Raw genomic sequence first — 21,300 nt, 5'->3', positions numbered from 1 at the left:
ATGTCTATGATTTTATAACCTCACGAACAACTTCGTATTCTAAAAATCACCATTTGTTTATGCTTTGACCTGAATAAATGTAGAAATGCTTGCCATTTGTGGAGAGCTATTCTAATTTTCACAACACTGTGAGGAATGTTCTACTTTTATACTCATCATTCTAATGAGAAAATAGGACAGAGAGATTAAATGGCTCACATACCTGGTTGGTGTAACATTCTTAATTGAATTCAGGCCTTTCTTTCCCCTAAACACCATGGTCCAGTGCCTCCATGAACTATTGAGTTTACTATGCATATTTAAAGCAGTGTAAAGAGTTGTGCTTGCTATAGTCAAATATTCTCAAGAAGGAGTATTACCCTAGGATGCCATTTAAAGGAGGGTCAGAAGCATAAAACTGTGTCCACTGGCTAAATTAAGATTAAAAATAGAGAAAACTATCCTAATAATTTCAACCTATAATATCTTGATTGTTTTAAGGATGTTTATGAAATGATGTTCCTAAAATATCAAGCAGAATGTCTTGACTCATAGAAATTCCTCAAAAAATTGCCCCTTCCCCACTTTTTGCTTTTTTTTAATTCCCTTTTGCTTGTTACTTCTTTCCTTCATTAAAAATTTAAAATACCAGGATCCATTAGCTCAGTGCAGTATTAAGGGGGTTTGTGCTCCTTGATAGAGAAGCAGTGAGCTCCCCAAATTCACATGCCTTCAAGGGGCTGCAAGAAAGGAACCCCAAGCAGATCGCAAACTTGGAAAAGAGCGGGAATTGGCAAACAGGAGGCTTGAGGGGACAGGAAACATTGCAAGAAGGGGGAATGCTTGGGCTCAATGTCAATAACCTTTTACAGCGACCTTAGAGTCTGAAACAATCTGAAACAATTACGGGATAATTACATTGGTTCTGCATTTGCTATATCAGAGGACTAAAAGTTGTGGTTCAGCGACGGACTGAACTGCCCTTTGGTAACTGACTTTTCTCTCTGAATAAACTGCACAACAGCAGTTCAGCCCCAGCCACAGCTAAAGGGGACCCCTCTGTTCTCTGCCAGCTGACTAGTTCAAACTCAGCCTCTAGGCTACATAAATCCAGGCATATATCAGTTCATCTCCAAATATCTAGCATGTTGGCTCTGTCAATTAAAGACTATTAGGCTAGCGAGCCACTAGAAAACTCAAGCGTGATTAAGCAACTGCCTTGCATTTTCATATGCACTTTTACTATCCCCAGTATTCCAAGTAAAAGCTCCATTTGTTAGTTTTATTGAATGGGGAGAGGGGAGAAGGAGATGACACAAAGTTGCTCCCAGGCAGGTTAATAGGAGCAACTCTTCAGCCCTCTAGTCCTCACTTAGGGAACATTCTCAGAGGGAGAGCAGAGGCATTTGGGGTTGTATGGAAAATCTGACTCAACTCAAGAACCCAGCCAACACCACAAAATGGATCAGAATCAAATCAGATAAGTAGAAAAGAATACAAAATATCTTTGAGTGACAGTATCAAAAAGGTTAAAAACCTTAATAGAATCTATTTCACAACACATACACCTCGGGTTAGCAGCATCCTAACAAGGTGTTTGTGAGTGTTGAGTAAATAATGTTTCCTTTCCTACACCCATGGAAATGGAACGAACCATTCACACACATATACATTCCTTTTGGATTTGGTTTTGGAACTCCCAAAAATAATGTTAGAGCAATCATCCCAATTTCCCCTCCATATTACTCATGTGACTTAGATTATCTCATGAAAGCAAAATGTACAAGACTCCTATGCCAGTTAGCGTGTGAAAATATCCGGCAACAGTCTGTTTTTACTTCTTTGATAAACTATGTGTCTTTTTGTCTCAATGGAAGGGGATTAGAAAGGCTCACCAAATAAACAGCAGCTGCCCCAGAAACAATGATCCTTGTATTTTACAAAACCAAGAAGTCAACCCTGAATAGAATATGGGGGTCTTTGACAGTTTAATAGAAGGCAAACTTCAAGGTCAATAACTGTGAAAAGATATGGGTCAGATGAGGATTTGGGCTAGTGATACATTTTGATACTTTCTATTTTAAGCACCTCAAAATTGAGATACTTATACACAGCTTATCCAATTTTTTTCTAAAAATCTGTAGTCTGCAAAATTATATTCTTCCAGGACTTTTTGCCTGTGTTTGGCTTAGAAATGATAATATTTATAATACTACATCTTGAAATGTGGAAGTGCACTCAAATGGAAGAAAAAATTGAACCAGATATTCTCAAACCGAAAACAAAACAAAATAAAGCAAAAGCAAAGCCTGTTTAGTTGATAAATGAACCTTTCAGTGAAGGTTCAAATGTTAGGGGCAAGATACATGTGTGAATAAGTTTTCCGTAATTTTTGCCAAAAAAAAATTTGGTCTATTTCAAACTAAAATTTTACTATATATTGTACAAGTAAAGGAAAGGGAAAGAGATAAATAAAATCCAATCTAGGGCTAGATGTGTAGCTCAGCACAGAGGTCCTGTGTTCAAACTGTGATATCAAAAACAAAACACAAAAACCCAGTTCAGAATTTAACTTTTGTGGGGGAAATCAAAAAGCACTTGGGAAGTAGAAGCTAGACATTGTCAAACATGTGTCAGGCTCCTGTGCTGAGTTCTGTCTTCTAGAGTATCTGAATTAAGCCCTAGACATGAATTACTGAATGTCAGTGCCCTTTTCAGCAGGTCGGTGGTCTGAATCAGTTTTTCTGCACCATTCTATGAGTAACCTGCTTCCTCAACATCTCAGGACATTAATCCAGAAAACCTGGAATAGATACCAACCAGGATTATCCGGTGATAAACCGGTAGCTTTATTTTCTTCCATCATTCATAATGAGGAAGTTCTTGCTTCCCAGATAGTTCAAGGTCGGCAATTTGTAATTAGGTTTGCTTTGCCAGTTTTAAACAAAAGATTTCTTTTCAGCTTCTCTTCCCTTAATAACTGGCTTAATGCCTTTCCATAATAAAATGGCCAGATAGGCTCTACACAGAGCACTCCCTATAGCTGGCAGCCCGTCCCGCTGCTGTTGGCCCTCTGGCAATGTAAGTGTGACAGCCTGCAGGGACCGAAGAGGATGGAGCCTTTCTGAGAGCACATCAGTAAGAAGGGGAAGGAAAGAGGGCTGCTGAGAGACCAGGTCTCCCTTGGAGAGGCCTACGCCTGACTCCTGGGCGCTGCAGAAGCAGGTGGCAGGTTGGGCTTCCTGACAGGCATGTAGGGGCTCAGTTCTAGCCCTGCAGTGAGCAGGCCTGCGTGGCATGCTTGTCCATGGCTGTATTTTCAGAATCGGTGTGAATGTGCTACAGTTAACTAAAATGTAGAAAAAGCCAATTAATTTTTTTTTTGTAACAGGGATCAAACTCACGACCTCATGCTTGCCAGGCAGGCGGTTATGCCACTGAGCTAAATTCCCAACCCAGCCAATTAATTTTTAAGGAACCCAGCACAAAAGCACAAACCATGGTCCCCTGAAATGTATATCCACATTCTAGTTTCCCAAAATTGTTATGTAGTATTTGGCTGACCTTTAAGAAATTGCCAATATTTGAGCATTTTGACCTACAAAAAAAAAAGAGGCAATTTTACATGGTTCTGTCTATGTTTATAAATAGAATCTGTTTCGGACTTGAAAAATCAGTCTAAGCCTGTGGATTTTTCAGATCCAGTGCATTTAACATCTAACTAAGATATTTGTGTTTTTCCCTTTTCTGCAGTACCTCTCTCTCTCCCCCATTTCCATGGATATCAAGTGTTTTACAGATATCTGGCCCCACAAGTAACATTGTGGGGAGATTTAACTCTCAACTTCATATGAAATCAGGGATGCAATTTCTGGTTAAGCCGCTAAGCTTCACACAAGAAATACCCCGTGTTCGATGACCACATCCTCTGTGCCTTGTCCCAGTCAATCTGCCGGCAAATTTTAGTCCTCGGTTCTAAGCAAGACTGAGACAGGGGTAATTGCTCAGCTCTGATGAAACAATTACCAGTGCCTTCCTTGTGTCAGGACAAATCTGATGTATTCTACAGCATCCTTTTACAAGTGACAGAGTTGCAAGAGCAGCAGTCAGAAGACCTCTTACAGCCTCACCCGGCCTTCGTGCCTCTACAACTGTCTGGACTGCGTACGAGGAGTTCCTTCTTGCTCTACACTCTGTTTTTGCATCTTGTGTGTACGATTCATAAAACTGGTAGGCAGCCTAATGAGTCGACATAAAACTTGCTGTAATCTGCCAGAATTTATCCCAAACGTTTAAAAGCACACAGATAGAAACCAATGTCCCAAAATTATAGAATACTATACATTTGCTATACAAAAATTCCTATTATCACTACTTTTATATAAATTATTGTTTAGCATATAAGTAGGAGACACACCACTTAATAATTTACAGGTCATTAAACTTACGTCCAATTCCAAAATAAAATTATTTCCTTTTCATCCGAGGTTTAGCATACAGTAAGCCTAATGAGAATAAGTTGCCAAAAAGGAAAAACAAAAGTCTGTCATCAATAGCAGTGCTAACAATGTCAGGTCAGGCAGTGGAGTGGTGAAGAATAAAGGAGTTCATATTAACTTTAAGGCAAAATTCTCAGAAAAAAAAATAATTTCCAAATGTCTGAATTGCAAATTGCCAAGAACCGGGATCAAGTCTTGATCCTTCCACTGATATCACTGGAACTGGGAAGAAGTCAATTTCTCCCTCCCTCAAGGTCTAAAAGCTGATGTTTTATCTGGATCACCTATGTCACAGTCGTCAAGATTTCCCAAGAATAAAGTGGAATTATATGGCATCTAAGATTCCTTCCAAAGGTGGTGTCACTGTTTTTCTCCTTAATTAGCTGACATTGCCAAGTTCTCCCCAAGGCATCATATTTATTCCAGCAAATTCTTATTCACAAGGCTCACATTACAGTGAGCCTGCACACTTTATCTGGATTGGCATATTTAAGCCCCATCTACTAATTTATGTTTTATTAAAACTGATTCAGTTGAGGGAGCATATCTAAAAGGACTGCAACTAAATTCCTTAAGGGCAAATTGCATATTAAAGGCTATATCAAATCTCATTTATAAGAGTAAACATGAGAGAGAGAAGGAGAGAGAGAGACTGTATGTGTATGCACAAAGGCAGAGAATTAACTACATGAGAATTTGAAATGCCCTTTAGGACATGGATGTTGTTTGGGACAACTCTATTCTGCAGTGAGTGTGTTCAGTGATGACCTCAAAGTATCTGCTCCCGGAGGCAAAGCCCGTGCCAGTGACTGTTCCATCTCCTATCTCAATGGCAGACTGTTACAGAGAGGACTTCATCCTCTTTTGGAAGATGTACTTCAAAGTGATAAGAAAAGCCAAGACTGAAGATGAAGGAACTGGGAACTCAGTCACAAAGGTGAGCAAGTGTTCTTGAAAAGGAAAAAGAATGATTGTGGAAAGGGAAGGATAGAACTCTGAAGCACAACGGGGAAAGGAAGTGAGAGAGGAAAGTCATGTAGACAAAAATGAGAAGAAAAAAATGAATTCAGGAGAGAAGCTGCATATGGAGAGAGGTGCGTGAATGAGGATAACTTTACCTCGAAGTCTGTAAATTCAGTGGTTGCAATCAGATTTGAAAGCACTGACAGCAAGAATTTTTGTTGAAATAAGGCAAGAGAAGGGGAAATATATAAAACTATTATTGTTTATTATCTCCTTAAAACAGACTGAGTAAGAGGTTTGGTCACCTGGGCGAAGATTCTCTTGATAAGACCAGAGCTGATACATTTTTACTATGGAGATCAATAATGGGGAAGTTCAGTACTGGAGTTCTCATAAAGAAAGCTGGGTTTTTAGAAAGGTGAGTTGGAGGAGAGGTGGACAGAGGAAGGACAGTTGGAAGGAGAGGCTGTGGTGGAGGAGAAGCGCAATGTTTGGTATGTGGTATGCACAAGAATCTAAACATCTGAGGATGAGGAAGAGAGCTAGCACATACTTACCCGCCTTAGTTACTTTTCTCTCATTGCTGAGACAAAATACCTGACTCCAAAAATGAAGGAAGGAAAAGTTTATTTCTTACAGTTTTGGGAGATTTTAGTCCATACTCAGCTGGCTCCAAGGCAGAGTGGCATGGCTAAGGGGCAACCATTCATGGCAGCTGCAAACAGCAAAAGAAAACAGTGCAAAAAAGAAAAAGCACCCCTCCTTCCCATCCTTACATTGTATGCCAGCTCTACTCCTAGACAGGTGCAGCACTCACACCATCAATCTCAGCACTAAACAATGAACCAATCCTAAACACTAAATTCAGCCATGTCCATGATTGCATGAGGCTTGTGGGGCCATCAGAGCACAAACCATAACACTACCCCAGAAAATGTGCTACCATGTTTTAAGAATGCTTAATAAGATAAATCTCATCATTTTGTCAGCCACCACAAAATCCAGTTTGACCCTAATATCTGTCTGTATTCTGAAAAATCCTATTTACTCTAGCAAACTTCTAGAGGCACTATCATCGTATCTTGTAGAGGTTGCTTTCAGCAAATGGAGGTGGTTGTTACTCTGTCAGGAAAGCATCCTTTGTCTGAAAAGAGGTTAAGCAGTTCACAATAAACCTCAAGTGATCATTGTCCTCATTGAATATTTGTGGAAACCTATGCATGCGTCTTTGGTACTACTTTTCCAACAGTTTCATAAGTTACCTCTGTTATATAATTATTCTTATTTTACAGAGGGAAAAATTAAGGGGAATAAAGTAACCTGCCTGGACTACTCAGGGCTCTTATGTCTCGTGTGCCACTCATAATTCCCTCACTCAGAACACTAAGTCCCTGGTCTCATAGACCTTAGTGAATGATTAGGAGCTTTTAATTTGATTCTGAACATCTTGACCTGCAAAAGTAATCATTAAGAGTTTATCTCCATGAATAATTCTTCTTCTTACTGACCTTACAGTGGTGAGTTGAGTTTTGCCCACTTCCAAGAACCAGTTGCCCGAGTTACCAATGAGCTCACCAAGGCTTCATACCTCTGAGTAAGTCTTAAATGCCAAGCGCCAGTTGTTTGGACTCCGTAGATGGAGATGCCCTTGTTTTAAGTGTTTCCAAGAAAAGAAATTGCTCAAAAAGGAAAATCATGGGTACTAACTTAGGAACTTGTCTTATTGATGAGAAGATTGAGAATGTCTGGATTTATTGGATTTTCAAAATTTATCCTACTTGAATTCAGACCCTAAATAATTTTGAAACACACATATCTAAAGTGTCCAATTGCTAAAATTGTCACAAATAGGCCTAATATTTAGCAGTTAGAAAAGAATTTTGGCTGCAAAATTCAAACTGTGGTTGATTTTCTCAATGGAAAAACTTCCATATTTTAAAGAGATAACATTTCAATCATTTGATCAATTAAAGAAAGAAAGTGAAACAATATGTCCACATAAACTACCTTATAGTCAACATATTTTTTCGGTACACTGATAGGAAAATTTCCTCTGTTTGGAATACAGAAAACCTGATCACAGGATGATGATAAGGCAGAAACAGGAAATCATACAGACCAACAAGGATGTGAGCCAAAGCTCAATTAAAGGAAACTGTAGCAGGAACTGAACAATGAGACAAATCTAGAAGGTAAAACAGGGTTACCATGCATTTAAGAGTAATACACAGATCTTCATAAATATCAAGAGAAGAAAGGCTAAGAGAAACATACCTGCACAGGTAAGAGCAGTGCTCCCTGCCATGTGACCAAGAAGACACTTCATGGAGGAGCAGTGCTCTGTTCCCAAGAAAGCAAGCATACCCACACTGGGCAAGCAGGATCCCTTCCCTGGGGGAGCATGCACAGGGCAATGGAGGTGAGGAGTAGCCAAATGACCTGATCTGGGATGAAAAAGTACCTGGGGAAGGAACGGGAACAGGCAGAACCCACAACTGAAGACAGTAAGTCTAACATCGCATGCCCAACCCTCTTAACAAACGCCCTGTGTCCTACACCCAGCAGAGTCCAAAGAGCTGACGGCATCGCCCACCTACTCATGGGAAAAAGCATATGCCTTGGCTTGAACAGCAAACATAGTATTGGGGAACAGTGAACATATTTTAAGGGAGCCTCTGTTGCAAGAAGAGCACCTCAAAAATCCATAGGCCCTAAAGCGAGGCATAGAAAATTGTGACTGATGAGGTCCCAAACTGCAGATCTTGGAAGAAACCACTCATTCAATGACACAGGAATTATTTCAACTCAATCTTTGTTTGATTTTTTCTATTTTGTATTATTTTTAATCCTTCCTTCATTGGCCTTTTGGAGGTTTTGAGATTTTTCTTTCTTTTTTTTTTCCCTATTTTAGTTTATTTTTTTACCCTTCTCCTGAACTCTGCAAAATTTAAGGAAAGCTCTAACACCCACACTCCTCAAGTGGTTTTGTTTGTTTATTTTAAAAAGAATAAACAAAACAAAGCAAACCAAAATAAAACTAAACAGATCAGAGTAAAACAATGCAAATAACAAAGGACTTCAAGACAAGACAACAGGAAATCAACAACAGTGGCTACCTTAATACCCCTTATTTTCTTCAAAATAGTTGTCCATACCTTCAAACACAACAAGTTAATACAAAACAAAATAGTATAAAAGCAATCAAAACAAAAGAAAGAGAACCTTTATGGGTCTTCAAAATCAGACAATAGTAAATCAGTAGTGGCTACCATATTGTCTTGTTTTCTTCAAAATAGTTGTCCATAACTTCACATATATTGAAATCAAATAATTGAAAGCAGACTAAAACCAATTAAAACAAAGAATAGACATTATTACACTTCAAAACAATGATAGGAAATCAGCAATGACTACCATCATGTCTTATTTTCTTCAATGTAGCTGTTCCTACCATCACACATACTAAAATCAATTCTTATCATCTCTTTAGGTGAAGTTCTAGGCATATATAAGCCTATATGTGTGCATCTATCCTTTCTGTATTGGAGGGAAAAACAAAAAATACAACAAAGTATAAGAAAAATAAGAAGCAAGATTCAAATAAATAACTATAACAAAAAACCAAAACAACAACAATGCAGGCTTTCAAAACAAGGTGGTAGGAACATAACTAATTTTGTTTTGCATAGTTATCTTCAAAAATCTTACTCAAATTATCAGATATAGTCATGCAATATTGATCTAATCCTACAGATGTTAACTGTTTTGTTCCAAGAACTAACAGTACTAGTAGTACAATCATCTTAGTAACATTAAGTGTATATATACAAATTTATATCTTTTTTCTTCTCTCTTCCTTCTTTGCTCCTTTTTCCAGCGGTATTTTTTCCTCTTTGAGCAGTTTCTTACCCTTTCACAATATTTACTGAAGATTTTGTATCTTATTTACTCTTTCAGTTACTTACACTAGGGAGACAATACGTATTTACACATGTGAGTCTGATTTACTTCACTTACGAATATGGTCTCAAGTCACATCCATTTATCTATAAAAGCCTCAATGTGGTCTTTCTTTATAGCTGAGTAGTACTCCATTGTATAAAAATGCCACATGTTTTTTATCCATTCCTCAATTGATGGACACTTAGGTTGTTTCCAAGATCTGGCTATTACAAATTGTGCTGCTATAAACATGGGTGCACATATATCAATGTGGTATGATGCTTTCAGTTCTTCTGGGAATATGCCTAGAAGTGGAACAAATGAGACTTCCAATCCCAGCTTTCTGAGAAACCTCCAGACTGACCTCCACAGTGGTTGTATCAGTCTACACTCACACCAACAGTAAAGGAGAGTTCATTTTTCCCCACAGTGTCTCCAGCATTTGTTGTTGGTAGTTTTCTGGATCCTGGCCATTCTTTCAGGAGTGAGATGGAATCTCAATGTGGTTTTTAATTTGCATTTCTCTAATGACCAATGATGATGAACATTTTTTCATGTATTTATTTGCCATTTGTATTTCTTCATCTGAGAAGTGTGTACTCATCTCAGATGCCCATTTTTGGACTGGGTCTTTAAATTTTGGGATCCTGATTTATTTTAATTCTTTATATGTTCTAGATAGAAGTCTTTTGTCTGAGGAACAGTTGACTAAGATTTTTTCAAAATTCATGGGTTTTCTTTTCACCCTGTTAGAGATTTCTTTTGACATGCAAAAACTTTTTAATAAGATGAGATCCCAGTTATTGATTCTGGGAAGTATTTCCCATGCAGTTTGACTTTTGTTCATGAATTCTCTGCTGACCCCTATGTCTTCCAGATTTCTACCTACTTTGTCTTCCAGCATATTTTGGTGTTTCTGTTTTAATATTTATATCTTTGATCCATTTTGAATTTAGTTTAGTTCATGGTGGTAGGCATGGGTCTAGTTTTAGTTTTTACCATACAGAAAGCCAGTTTTTCCAGCACCACTTATTAAAGAGGCTGTCTTTCTTCCAGTGAACATGTTTGGTCTCTTTGTCAAAGGTAAGGTGGCTCAGTGTGTTTGTAGTGGTTGTGTCTTCTAATCTATTCCTGATCTTCAGTCTGTTTTTATTCAAACCGTGTTGATTTTATTATAGTAGCTTTGTAGTACAATTTCAAATCGGGGATTGTGGTGCTTCCTGCCTTGCTTTTGTTGCTCAGAATTGCCTTTGCTATTCTAGGTCTCTTCTATTCCATATGAATTTTAGGAATGATTTCTCTAGATTGCGAGGTATGCAAATGGTATTTTGATTGGAATTGAATTAAATCTATGTAACAATTTTGAGAGAATGGCCATTTTCACCATGTTTATTCTTCTTATCCATGAACAAGTAAATTCAGTAAATTTCTTTTACTGACATTTTCTTTGATTTCTTTTTTCAAAATATTGTAATTTTCAATGAATAGATCTTTTGCTTCCTTTTTTTAGATTGATTCCTAAATATTTCACTCTTTTGGGTGCTATTGTGAAGCAACCTATACATCCATCAAAGTATGAATGTATAAAAGGTAGAGTATTACTTTGTCACAAAGAAAGATAAATTTAAGTCACTGTAGGAAAATGGATGCAACGTTGCACCATATTGTTAAGTGCAATAAATCAGACACCAGATTAAACATCATATGGTTTGTGTTTTATGAGAAACACTAAGTATAAATAAAATTAAAGCAAACAATAGGAAGTAGGGAGATAGATCTTTCTTAAATGAAAAGTGCACCAGGGGAGGAAGAGAGGGGTAGGGAATGAATAAAGGAAGTGAGATGTGTTACATACATGCACCAATGCCACTCAAGGAATGTAAACATTATGTACTGCAAACATGGACAAAAAGAATAATAAAGGAGGGGATCAAGACAGGAAAAAGGAGTTAAGATGTGTTCTATGCATGTACCCAATCATGTAAGCAATGTAAACATTTTGTGCTGCAGATTTGTACTAACAAATAAAATTTTTAAAGCTTACTAAGAAATATACAGACATAGATGATATAGATATATAGATGTAGATGATATGTATACATATAGTTATAGATGCAGCTACCAATACAGATACAGATACAGATGTTAGCTATCTCCTTAAAAAATTAAAATGACCACTAAAAAAGAATAAGCTACAGTTGACAAGCACAAATAATGAAAATAGAATAAATTATTTTATTATGCAATTGTTATTTAATAATTTAATAATGAAAAGAAAGGCTGAACTATTATATTAAAAGTTGAATGCTTTATGTGATTGTGGACTGGTAGGAATAGTATACTATAATGCATACTATTGTGACAATTAAAGATTCAAATATGGAGAGTAAAGTCTAACTAACAGTAGTGTGAATTTTTCTGAATCTAATCAATGCACTATGGTTACACACATTCCTAGTTTAGCATCCTGATATGTTTAGGCAAAGAGTCACAGCATCTAAAACTGCTAACTTATTTTCAAATAGTTTAGGGAACAAAATTGAGATAGGCATAAATATACATACATATGTATGTCAATAAGCTTTTAAATTTTTCTCCGTGTATTTATTTCTCTTCATATATGTGGGTATGTGTAAGTGCATATTTATATTTCTGTGTGTGTGCACTCACATGTGCATGAGCACGAGGAGAGAATGAGAGCCAATGGGATCAAATAGGCATTTTATCGGTGAATCTGGATAAAAATTACATATGAATTCCTTTTACTATTCTTGAAAATGTTCTATAATTTTAAAATTATAACAAAGGGGAAAGTTATGAAAAGTTAACACAGTGCAAAGGAAATGACTATTATGTTAAACAAACAGCCTATTGTTATATGTAAGCACTCCTATCCTGAAATCAAAGTTTTCACTCACTCATTAATAGGATTCGTAGTGAAACAGGAAAGCAAAGACTCTCTTGTGTGCTTTCAAAGTTTCCTATTGACTTTCAACAGCAACTGCAAACCCTGTCATCACTTGAAGTTGCCATTTCTAAATCTTAAAAATCTCAAGGTTCAAACAAAAACCTTTTGTTCCTAGGCCTAAGCAGCTTGACTCAAGGTATCAACAGCTGCTGAGGACCCAGAGACAAAGGCAACCAGGAAGTAAGCTCAGTCCTCCCCAAATGTCCTCAAGTACCCCTGTTACTGAAGAGACCGACCGGGAGAGGCCAACTTCATTGCTGGCTTTGGATAGTCTCATTTCTCTGTGGCACTGCAAGCCCTGATACTTTATGATTTCTCCTCAAAGTTTGGGAGATTTCCCTTAGGGACACTATGTGCAATTACCTCTAGAAAGCTAGCAATGGCATTTTGTGAGTGGGTTACATGTACAGGTGTTATACACACCTCATGAAAATGAGTTCTGGGGCTGCGTGACTCACTGTGTCTTCTGTTCATAGGTAGCATATTGTGTTTGGCTGGGACACAAAAACAGGTAGCTTGACTAGTAGCACAAGCATGTGGCCTTTGTCCATACCCCAGAGGAGATCACCTGCCGGGACCTCCACAGAATTTCCACTCCCTGTGCAAGTCAAAAGAGTAATTGAAAAAAAGACGTTATCGGTTGCCAAGTGTTTCCCGAGTTGGCCAACTTCCGTCCTCCTCGTTGTGTTTCTCGTGAATGGGAGGTTTGAAATGGGTGGTAAGTAGTGGGATTATTAGATGGAGGGCTGCATAAGAAATAGTACCCAACCAGTCAGATTACTGGTCTATTTCCCAGTATACTCAGCAGCTCTCATTGTGTTAAAGAAAGGCTCATTTTACAGGATAGAGTAGCCTAACAGGTGTAACTGCTGGGTTTACTGCTTGCCCTGACTTCCCACCTTCTTCAGGTTAACCTGTATCTGTTGATGCCTTCCATCTGTAGATGATACTTCTGATAGTTCTCTAAAGATCACTTATCCTGTCTACTACTCTCCTGTATTTCCCTGCAATGTTGGAACAGTTCTATCTTTCCTCATAAAATACATAATCTTCCAAAGTTAGATGTAGTAGAGAAAAGGTGAAAAATGCAAGTCAGGTATACTATTAGTGTCTCTTAGTTCATTAAAAAGGAAATTTGTGCTAAGATGGATTGGAGAAATTTTTATGCTCATATTTTGTATTCTGAGCAATAACTGTAAAGATAACAACTTGCAATGTATTGTGATTCTATTATTTTGTTATGAAATTTTTCCTTTCATCCATAAAACTAAAAGTTTTTTTAAAAATAAAATAAAGTTAAATATATTTTTAAATAGTCACTAAGTATTTGTCAGGTCTTGTTTGCAAGCAGTAGAGAGATATGCTCTGACTTAACTGGGAAAAGAAATTATTAGAAGTATCTGTAATTTAGATAAGATGATCAGTAGAAGAGCTAGAGGGAAACACCTGGGAAAAAAAGATCAGAACCAAGACAGACGGGCAGTAGGGACAGTGGATTAACCTACACGAAGGATCTGTGTGAGATGCTAACACTTCTACTTCAGCCGTTGTCGGAGGCCACTATGCTGGGTGATAGTAACTGCCACCCCGGGGAGAGGTCCTACATCATCTTCGTGTCTTTGCATAATTTGCTCATGCTTCAGAGCCCTGCATAGGAGCAAGTGGGCAGCTGAGTCCAGATCATATGCTTCAAACCCAACAACCCCACCCTAGGAGAGAGAGTTTAGATCTAGAGGAGCAAACTTCAACACCAACACATTTAAAAACCTCAAAGTTATTAAAGTTGGAAAATTTATGTCCGATTCATTTGCAAATCAAAAATTATGCATTTAAATAGTTACCATCTTGATGGAATTCTTTCATGAATCATATATTTTGGCATATTGCATTTATTCACTCAATTCCCCCATCTTCGTAATTTCCTCTAGTCCCATTCATGTCCATTCTAAGACAGGGAAAAATTATTTCAAACCTTGGTTTTAGGTTACTAAATATTTGTGAATTTTAGTTCACTTATCACTATTTCAATGTGCTAAAGATTGAGAATAACTTATTTATAACCACACTCAACTGGTCTTTCTTTTCATTTCCCTCAGCAGAGTATGAGATTACCAGGTTTTCAAATGCTTGCCTTTATCTTGTATATAAAAGTTCATAATAAACCTTGAATAAAAGGGAAAAAAGCTAATATATTCCATCAAGGCCATTACAGAGACTCTGTTTCACATAGACACTGTTGAAGCCTAGAGAATGTTGATTTTCAAGCAGTTTTCAAGTTGTTAAATGAAGGTAGGGGTTTAGGGGTTTCTGTTCACAATCACCTGCCCTACTTGGAAAGGTACCATAGACAGAAACTGTCTTCTCTCGGATCTTCCCTTGGAAGAAAATGTGCTTACAGAGTCAAAACTAAACAAAACAATATGGAGTGCTTTGTATATTTTGGTGCATTAATCATTACACTGATAAAAGTAGAAAAACAGTATGTTCTCTTTTCAGATAAGTAAACTCAAGCTGAAATAACTAAGCTGTCTAAAGCCACAGACAAAGTAATATATAAGACAATCAGACTTCCAGCACAGTTCCCCAAAACCTGTTTCTTTCATTCATACCATGATACCTTAGAATTGTTATCTGTCTATCATCTCTCTATCATGTGTCTATTTACCTTGCACTTTATCTGGCCTCAAGTATTTTCTCTACAACCTACACCGTTGTTATTTTTACCAGATGATCAGTGCATCCGTAAACGCTGACAGATTTGGAAGCTAAAACAAGTATCAGACATGCTAACTCAGGCCAACTGATGAAACAATTGTTTCTTGCATTCATCCACAAACACTTTGTTGTTATTGTTGTTGTTGTTATTTTATATAGCTGGATGTGCTAGCCAGATCTGTAGAAGAGAATGAAGTCATGACATCTATGTGCCATATCCTATTTAAAAATGCAGGTAGAGCAGGGAGTGTTTTCATAATTTGAAAAATACACCTATGATCATACTTAACTTAGAAAAATAATAATGTTTAAGGACAAATTAAGTCATCAGTAATTGATGGGATGGTTTTGAATTGGTTAATACAAAAAAATTCTGAGGTTTCAATCCTACAGAAATATGTTTGGGGTAGAACCAAACTCGGATTGCTGTGAGCCAGCTCTTCAAGTGCCCTAGGCAGTACACCAGATGTGAGAGCTACAGTCAGAAAACACGATACTCAGGAACTGTTTGATTAATCTGCCCTAATTTGATCATTGGCAAAAGAGGTAAAAATATCCCTGTCCATGAAAGACTGTGTAAATCAGCAGTGGTGGCAGTCAGTGGCCCCTTGTCCAGCTGAAGAGAATGAACGCTGAAATAGGACATCCTACAACTACTGCAAGCCTGCTCTGAACTTGGCCGCTCATAACCCCAAGGAGAACACGTGTGACTAAGGTGGACTCATTTATCCTCAGCAGATGTTTATTGAGAGCCTGTTATTTGCTAGGGCCTGGCAAATTGTGTACATAGAAAGGAGTTAGCAGGGAGCAAGACAGACCAAACTCTGCTCTTGAAGAAAAACAAAATGAGGAATTTTTCAAGAGGCCAAAATTCTTATATCTGAATGTTTCCAGGGAGCTTCTATCTATTTTGTACTTTCTGGATTTATACAGAAGCAAACCACCACACCATGAGTCACTGAAAGGCAGTGTCACTAAGGTCCTGTGCTAAGAGAATGCAAGTCCTAGAGGGAAAAAAGTTCAAGTCAACATGACCTTCAGGAAAAAAGAGGCCCTTGGAGCAAAAGGAACCTCAGATCCACTGATGTCAAGGTAAGGAATCATTTTTCCCTCTGGTCCATGTGTAGACCTGAATCCAAAGATGCCACATCTAATCGAAAAGGACCTTGGGAACTGTAACCTTGGGAACTGTGTTTTTCCCAGAAACCTCAGGGAGCACTACCTCCTTTCCATGAAGCCTCTGGATGCCTTTTGCATTGTGTAGGTGTCCCTTAGGCATGTTTTAAGCTGATTTCTGGGTGTAGCAGGTTTCTCCCATCCTTGTTGATATAACACACCCAAATTACCACATAGAGATTCTGCTTCAAAACATCAGATGGCCTTTTGAAGTAAGATTTCTTTGGCCTTCCAGTACTCAGAAATTAAGGAACACACTTAATGCCTTTTAAAAATTCCTTATGTTATAACTGTTCGACATGGGTAAGTTACAAAACTTTAATTTTGGAAAACCAATCCCACCAAATCCTATGGATATGTGTCCACATATTGTCTCCCCACTCAGTAAGTTTCCCTTTACCTGTTTATGTCGTACCGTGTTTGCTCTTCCCTTAGGCCTGCCCTCTGTTTCCTTTTGTGAGTTAAGGCTGAGAGGTGGCACTCAACAGCAGGTGTGAAGATACTTGGTGATCAGAAGTTGAGCCTATGGCTGGGCTGCTGTCTGCTTCCCCTAATGCCAGGTTCCACTAACTTACAAAGAACGTGGAGAATTTTTCTTGTATTGTGCACCAGGTCCTCTCTCTTACTGAATGACTGAATCATCGTAGTGGGAGGATCTGGGAGCATTTGTATGACAAGAGGATAAATACAGTGCAAGCTCTTTTTTGTAGGATACAGTGCACTCAGTTTTGAGTGACAAAGAGGAATAAAAAGATACAATAAAGCAACCTAACTTCTAATTCCAGTTTTTTCATATTGAATCACACTTCTCAATATTTTTGCATATGAAATTCATGTTTTACTTTTAAAAACACCCATTAACACATATATCCCTATTCATAAATATATGATATGATAATTTTGGTGAATGCTATTTAGTAAAATACATAATCATCAGATGCTACTATGAGTTCAGAGTCCTTTAACTAATTTTATATTTTAGTGAATCATAAGAAAATCTATATTCATTTGAAAAATTAGCAATGCATATATGTAGAAGATTTATTTAATCACAGTCATGCTTGATATACCCATGGACTTATAGATTCCTAATAATATTTCTGAAATTTTCATAGATTTGGATTACCTGCAAGTTGAAAAGTTTAGAGCTGGAGAAGAGAAGCACCACTTCATTTGAGTTGAGCCAAAACCAGGATAGGCATCCAAAGATGTCATTTGACTATGTCCATGTCATGTAGCCATGTGAACCTGGGTGTACTGCTTGATCTCTTTGGGCTATATTTTCTTCATCTATGAAGTGGTGATGATAAGATCCATTGATCTTAATGTAATTCTCAAATCAGAGAATAGATAAAAAGATAAGAATACTAAATTACGAGAATCAAAGTCTTTCCCATTTTATACATCTCAAACTGGGCATGATTGCATTGTACAGCTAATACATACTCACCTCACAAGGCCAGCCATAGAGATATTTCCAAAAGATGCAACGCGTATGGTTAGTGACATTTATCTACTACAGGCCATGCTGAATTTAAACTGATGACCTATTCATGAAAACTTGGTGTCTGCTTTCCCATCTACAAAGTCATTTCCCAAACAAAAGTTCTGATAATCCCTGAGTCTTCTGACATGACATCTAAAGTTGTTCGCTAAAGAATGAGACTTTCTGTTTGTTATAATTTGTTTGTAGATTTCCGGAGGCTATAAATTCACAGTAGAGATGACTGAGGGAGTACCACATTTGTAGAAGAGATGACACCACTGAAATTTTAACATTTTCACTCCATAAATAGCATCCTTTATGTAATCCATAATTCTCAGCGAGAATCTGTGGGCTTGTGCCTACTTATCTTACCTCATATTTTTTCTCATGTCATCTGGTAAGAGTTAGCCATCACTGTAGCAGCAGTTCAAATTACCATGCTGCTCAGAAAAGGCTTACAACATGCTACTCAATGGTGACTGTGTCTTTTTTACAGAGGTGCAGAGCTAGGATCCCATGCTCACTGCGAATTTATACCCCAGGAATAGCGAGCGAGGCAGTTTGGGAGCAGGTAGCTTCTCAGAGAGCCTTGTGCAGAGAGATGCAGCTGCTCTGACCTTACCCCAAGGGCAGCCAATGCACTAGATCAAAGGGAGTTCAGAAAGAATAAAAGCATAACCTTAATTCAACACAGGAAAATTGCCATGACTATAGTTCATTCTTCTAAGAAAACAACAACAGAAAATGGAAAAAAGACCAAAAAAAAAATCCCTAAGATCAGGTTCTGGCATCAGGAATTAGCTTGCCAATATGGAAAGGCATACCCAGTGGGGAAGGTGGCTCGTTTTCCTAGATTAATGAAAATGCTGTGAGTTTGCTTTTATTTCCAAAAGTACCACTGCCAAAGTACAACCTAAGCCTCACTTAATTCCTTCCCACAGTCTAGAACTATGGTATCATACAAGTGAATAAAACCCCAGGAAAAGTGAATCCCATCAAAGGAAGAAGAGTTAAGCCAGGAGATAGGTAAGCAGAGACTTGGGGCTCCCACCTCATTAAAGCCCTAACACAAATACACCCTAGAGTACTAACTGAAAATAGTTACGCTAGGTATTACCTACTGACACCTGTCCATAAGCTAGTTGGTAAATCTTTCTTGTCATGGGCAGAAAGACAAAGAGCAGCCATCGCTATAAGAGTGGAGGATCCTGGTGGGCAAAATTCCCTCTTTGGAAAGACCACAGTAACAACAATCTGGGGGAAAGTTATACTTATCATTATAAAAGTTTCTGTTCAGGTTGGTTTGGGCCAATAATCTATTTAAAACTATACAAAAGGGCCATAAACATTTGATTTGGAGGCCTTTGAACCAAAGAATTTTTTCATGGTCACAATACTGAGCATCCTTCACCATTCGTTAGTCACTCCTAAGGGCTGAGAGTCTCCAGCAGGCCGTATTAAAGTACGACTGAGATGGTGACACATGAACAGCCACCAGCTCATGCCAGCTCACCAGGAATCTTGGTGATGGAGCCCTTCTTTAGAGCAGGGACTTAGAACAGAAGAGGAGAGCTGTTGAAAAACATTGTTCCCTGGCTGGGGGATTCCTGGAAGGGACTAAAAGAGTGTTGAGCAGCATGAGAGCAGGTCACAAAGAGCAAAGAGGATGTGAGGTTCTGAACTACTGTTCTGACTACATCTCTTATTCCAGAATAGCAAGTCAAGGATTGAACCAATAGACGTATTTGGCACTAAGTGTTAAGTTGCTACATGCCATGGTTTTCATGATGACATTTATCAGTTTGTCACCTGCTCAAGTCCAACTAGTTTATCTACAAATAATTATCTTAAAAACAATAGTTCACAGATCAAGTCTTTTCTAACATATCATTGCAGATGAACAGAAGTATATTCCTGATCACACGGATAAAGCACCTTTGAATTCACCCAGATCCAATCATTTCCAGCGCATACTAATGGAAATGGGGAATTTAGCTGAGAAAGTGAGAATTTCTTTATTTTAAACTGAAAAACAACAATATGTTTCTATTTTCACGTATGTCTACTTCTTGTTCACCATTATAGAGTAACAACAAATTAGGAAAAGTTTTATATTTACTATGTCTCTGAGGTGCTTTTTAAATCTGTTTTCGATTGCTGTTTATGTGTATCAGTCAGGTTTTACTAGAGAAACGGATATAACACAAAATATACAAATATATAAGAAATTACAAATTGGCTTACAATGATCAGCCACAAAATCAGATGAGGGAGCACAGAGGGTGTCTGCAAGCTGGAGACTGAAGGTTCCAGCCCAAGGGCTGCAGCTGACTGCAGTGTCCCATGCAAGTCCGTATCAGGAGGCCGATGGGTCTGCAATGGAACACTGAAGAATCTATGATGGAAGGCTGAAGAGTCCCAGGTGCAAGCCAAACAGTCTTTGCCAGAAGCCAGGAGACAATGTCAAAGTTAAAGGCGAAGACTGGAGCTCCTCCAGTGAACCACCCATCAGTCCCTCCTCCTTTGCCGTTTATTATGTGCAGGCTGCTCCCCTCGGGTGGGTGTAGCACTCACACCATCTGCTCTCCTCTTGCACAGGCTGAGAATGTTACAAACTAAAGACCCTGGCCTCAGCTGGATCACTTAATTAAACCTCTGACCTTCTCAGATTGACACAGTGAACACTATGCTAGAACGGTAACCACTTGTCCTCTGCACCTCAAGATGTAAAGCTGCTGAATCCAGTAGTTAAGCTTCTAGACTTCTCGAGTTGACACAGTGTATAAATCATAACCGTATGCTTCCTGCCATTGTTGTGAACTTCTGTGTTTCATCACTAGAGACAAGTTAGAACAGGAAGATGATATTAATTTCCAGTTTCCAGGTGAACATATTCACCAATATTAAATGGCCTGCCTTTCTTTTCAAGCCAATGTACTCTGCACTCAGCTCTGCCTCCTGCTCCAGACTGTGCTCATTTCAGTTCAGCTCCTGATGAGAGATTATCATCATTGTGTAGGTTGAAAAGCAAATGTCTGTAATGAAATCTATTTCAAATTCCTATTCTTATTAAATCAGAGGAACAGGATGTGAATAAGGCCGATTCTAAGGGTTTTCTTATCAACTGGAAAGAAAGGAAGTTAGAGCAAAATCAGGATTTCCAGGCTAGGCACTGCCTAAGTGAGGCATAACAAGGCTTAAAACTGAGGCAAAGTATCATTGCTCAACTTTCCATCTCATGAGCCTTTGCCCAAGGCTCCTGATGCAAAATTATCCTGCTTGGAGCCAACTTCAGCATGTTTCTTAGTAAGTTAAGAAATGAGCCAATGCGGTGACCCAAATATATCAGACAATTGCTTTAGACATCAATCCTACTGCTTTGCATAAAATAGTACAGAAAAAGTTCAGCCAGTTATTCAGCATATACATCATGACCCTCTAGATATGTTAGGCACTGTGTTTTAAATTCTGACATCACAAGAAGAAAAAGCTAGTTTCTAAATTTTAAGACTCGTGGGAACTTATTCCAAATGAGCAATAGAAGCACCAAGCTGTTTATAGTTCCAAAGATG

The sequence above is a fragment of the Cavia porcellus genome, unplaced genomic scaffold, assembly GCF_034190915.1.
Source record: "Cavia porcellus strain 051 isolate PalLab524CR breed Dunkin Hartley unplaced genomic scaffold, mCavPor4.1 scaffold_8, whole genome shotgun sequence".
Lineage (NCBI taxonomy): Eukaryota > Metazoa > Chordata > Mammalia > Rodentia > Caviidae > Cavia > Cavia porcellus.
The sequence above is the reverse complement of the archived record's forward strand: the minus strand, read 5'-3'. Positions refer to the sequence as shown.